This window comes from Mirounga leonina, unplaced genomic scaffold (genome assembly GCF_011800145.1).
Source record: "Mirounga leonina isolate KUSES-001 unplaced genomic scaffold, KU_Mleo_1.0 Mir_93, whole genome shotgun sequence".
Classification (NCBI taxonomy): Eukaryota; Metazoa; Chordata; class Mammalia; order Carnivora; family Phocidae; genus Mirounga; species Mirounga leonina.
The window spans coordinates 11,160,413-11,164,886 of record NW_023270854.1 but is presented as its reverse complement, the minus strand read 5'-3'; the positions used below and the strand labels follow the sequence as shown (position 1 = coordinate 11,164,886).

The window sequence follows — 4,474 nt, the reverse complement described above, 5'->3', positions numbered from 1 at the left end:
AGCCATATATGTTCAGTAAACAGTGTTACTTAATAATGTAATTGCTTACCTACAATTAAAATACTGTTCTTATCTATATATTCTGCTTTAGTAGATATCATTATCAGAAGGAGTAGGAATGTGTTACCTGATAGGGCCTATAAATGCTATTTAAAAATGTTTTCAAATCTCTAAGATTGAGAGCATAGATGATATCCTGCAGATAATTAATTCTAATTATTATTATATATGTTTCATGTTATTATTTTTCTTATTATATTGCATAAATAATTACTATTAAATTCTTCCAAATAAAGGATAAACTCCACTTTTTTTTTTCCTTTAAAGATTTATTATTTATTTATTTGAGAGATAGAGAGAGAGCAAGTGGGCCATTTCATCTCATCTTTTCCAGCCCTCAGACTGGGATTTTACACTATAGTGTCCCCTGGTTCTCAGGCCTTTGGAGTCTGACTGAATCACACCATCGACTTTTCCTGGATCTCCAGCTTGCAGATGACAAATCAGGGGACTTCGCAGCCTCGATAATCACGTGAGCAATTTCCTCATAAGAAATCTCCATATATATTGTTCTGCTCCTCTGGAGGACCTTAAATAATACACAAGGTAACTAATTCTTAATGTTGTTTAGAGAAAGAAGGGGCTCTACAATAGGTCTGAATTATAATGTAAGCTGTCTTATTTCTTAGACCTAATCAACAAATCCAAATAATTCTAGAGATACCCCCATTGTTAAGAAAATTGCAGAGCATACATGTAATGTTGTGAAGCATGGCCATGCCATTCTGTGTCAAAGGATTATTCCCCCTTAAACACACTTACACCTCATATTGTGCTATTGGGCTTTCATAAAGACTGAATACCTGACCATGGAACTCCAGGTGATTACTCATTATGAGCTATGCATTATCAGATTATCAGAGCCACCAAGAATAATGTTAGGCAAACACACAAACCACTGGTATTCCATTGTCAAGTGGAAATGTTTTACTTGGAATGGGCCAGGAAAGATTGAGAAAGTGTATATGAATTGAATGAGCAGGTGGCTCACGTATTTGTTACTCCTGTCATCAGATCTGTTATACTGGTACTTCTCCCTCAATGCACATTTATGGCCAACTGACAGAAGAGCAAGTAAGCAAATAACTTGGATCTGTTTCACACAGTGGTTGGTATGTTATGTTGGTGGTAGTCAGCATTGGATGCCTATCAATTTACAGCCTTCTCAAAAGTAACTAATAGTTGTGGAGGCGAAATTCTCCCTGTAGGAAGAGCTATAAGTAGTACACAGGTTGTTCATTTGATACCAATGAAGAATCAGTCACAGTATGGATGTGCATTAACTCCTGTGCAATAGTGAATGTGTTGGCTAATGGTAAGAATAAAAAGGACTGGGGAATTGAGAACAAAGTAGTATGAGGAAGAGCCCTGTGCATGTTCCTATGGGGAGGGATATAAAGTATATACAACCTAAGTTAATAACCACCAGAGAGCATCCAACCAAGAGAAGGCTCTCAACTATTTGGTAGATGGGATGACTTGAATTTAGATGTTAGCCAGCCTCAGCTCTCTGCTCTCCACTGCTTGATCTCTGGCCCATCCAGGGTGGCCATGGTAACAGCTCTGCATGGATCCAACATCATAGTTCTACTTCATCAGGGCTGATATTACTATTGGTAGTCCTGGACAACAGCAGAGAACAAAGTTGACTCTTCAATATCATTTCTTCATGAAACCTATCTGAAATGCATCAACTATTTGGTGGAAATTCAGTTAAATTGGTCCCAGTCCCCTTGTTCCTGGGAGGAGGTAGCAATTTTTTATTACTAGAATTAATACTTGTTCTGAATAGAGATTTGCTTCTCTGTTTACAGAATGGCAGCTCTAGGGACCTAATATTCCACATATATCACCTCAGAACAAGAAACTCTTTTTTGTTGTTGTTATTTTTTAATTTTTTTAAAGATTTTATTTATTTATTTGACAGAGAGAGACACAGCGAGAGAGGGAACACAAGCAAAGGGAGTGGGAGAGGGAGAAGTAGGCTCCCCCCTGAGCAGGGAGCCCGATGCAGGGCTTGATCCCAGGACTCTGGGATCATGACCTGAGCCGAAGGCAGACGCTTAACGACTGAGCCACCCAGGCGTCCCTCAAGTCAGTGTTTTACTTGGTAAACATGTCTGAGACCATGCATCCCTGGCTGCTAAGCATCATGGCGGACAGGGCTAGAAAGGTAACAGCTTTATTTTGAGCACGGGGCAAAGACAAGGCAGCACTTTACAGCTACATTGTAACTAGATCCTGCATCAAGAAACTCTTTTTATGGCAGATGGCAATGAGATTCACTGATCTTCTGTGCATGATTAGCCATATATAGCCAATCTGAAGTCTCAGCTAAAACCTCCAACACAGGGGAAATAACTTGTAGGTTTGGAACACTATCCTCTATCATGGGTGTATGCATTTATCCATTGACTGATAAAAAGTACTATATCCCCAATATCTTCAATATATAGATATGGGAAACAAAGGGTAGACATAGATCTGACCCCTTCCACATTCAGGAATTTAATTGTGGAATTTCTGCTTCCCCGTTTATAAATTTAAACTCTGTCGGTTACAAGTTCTTGTTTCCATGGGCAGAAAGCTTCTGTCAGGTTCCACTGAACTGAGAGCTATGACTACCGTCTGATTACGTTAGTACCCTTTTGCCAAAGGACTGGAAAGCAGGTAAAGGAGTTACAAAACTGGAAGGGATAATCAACTCTGATTACCATGAATCTCCAGGGTTGCTGCCACACGGGAACAAAGAGGAGAATGTCTGTAACCAAATGCATTTACTGAGGTGTATCCTGATGCTTCCATGCCTAGTGACAGCCATAGTGTATTTCAGCAGATATGCCCCAACAAGGATAAGACCACTAAGGATACAAACCCCTCAGAGTTTACTATTTTGATTATACAATCTGACAAGCAAACCAGACCAGCTGAAGTCCTGTCCAGGGTGAAGGAACTTGAGTTTTGGAGGTAGAGAGGGACATGCTGGTCATCAGTAATAGCTTCAGGAGCAGATGTGCAAGCGCTTCTTAGTTCTTTTCAGGAGATGGCAGCTTGCTACCACCTTGAGGTGTTTTACTCCCCACCCTCATACCCCACTTCAAGGTTGGGGGGTGGGGGGGAAGAACACACTTTTTATTCCAGGAAAGATCTAGATAGTATAAGATGGTGCAAACTGGTCGGAGTGGCCCACAGGGTGAACTATATCAAATTCAAAGATCTCTGAAATTCCCTTGATTTGAGGCTGGGGATTCACTAGAAAGAGTCGGTGTTGCTTCCATACTTCTTTTGCCACTGCTGCTGCTATAGGAAGTCAAGAGTTATGGGGCATGGAGGCGGTGGGGGCGGGGGGGTGGATTGAAGCCAGTAGGATAGCGGCGGCTGATCCCTCAGGTGGCTCAACAGGCAGGTCCCAACAGGGTCCCAAGCCCTGCCATGCCACACAAGGCGTGGTAGATTTCTTCTCCCTCTCTCCTACTACAAATTTGGTTCAGTGATGCAATAGCTTTATAGAGCTTTCATGAAAATAGCTAGTAGGGCCGAGCAATCAGCTTATCACAAATCACTCCTCTGCTTCCCTGGGAGTATACTCTATCACAAAGTATTAACACCTGAGCTTTTGCCTCAGGCTCTGATTTCTAAGAGCTCTTGGCCATGAAAGTCTTTTCCCTCATTCTCACTCTGCCCTTCGTATTTGTTCAAAGATCAGTATTATCATCACCTTTGTGAGAGCCTGTAATTGAGATTTGGAGACATCAAAGCAAAGGGAAAGTTTATTTTTTAAAAACTTGCTTTAGCTCATGGGTTTCATCATATATAAAGATGGTGAGAATATAACAGGTGAACACTTTTTGCTAATTTCCTACCTCAAAATTGTCAATTAATTTTAAATACAGTCTGATAGATATTCCATATAACCTTAACAGTGATACTTTAACGGTTTTTGTTTTTGTTTTTGTTTTCTCAACTCATTATGCTTTTATAATAAACTGTGTGGTCTAATTATCAATTAATTTTATTTTTTTTCTAATTTTAAGGGTAACTAAATACTTTGTGCCAGGAATATATCTATATTATGGAGATACGGTTCTGAACCTCATAGGCAAAATTGCTGTTGTTATAAAACATACAGTCTATGGAGAAAAAATAAAGTCATAACCAAATTAAAAGAAAAAAAAAATAAGTAAGGGAATAAAGTGACAGGGGAAGGATGTGGGTAAAGTGATAAGGGGAAGAATATGACCCAAACACCCTTAATATTCCCATCAGCGTCACTAAATTTTAGACACCCTCCTTCCTGAATCCAAGTCCTTCCTCCTTTTTCTTTCCTTTTCTTTCTTTTTCTTTTTCTTTCTTTCTTTCTTTCTTTCTTTCTTTCTTTCTTTCTTTCTTTCTTTCTTTCTTTCTTTCTTTCTTT

At 39.6% G+C, this 4,474-nt stretch overlaps 1 non-coding gene across 1 annotated transcript; it reads right to left on the bottom strand.

The window, feature by feature from the left end:
- Positions 1–2,176: 2,176 nt before the first annotated feature.
- LOC118004800 lies at positions 2,177–2,307 on the bottom strand. Its single transcript, XR_004677690.1, has one exon. It is a non-coding gene; the product is annotated as a small nucleolar RNA SNORA63 (small nucleolar RNA).
- Positions 2,308–4,474: the final 2,167 nt, after the last annotated feature.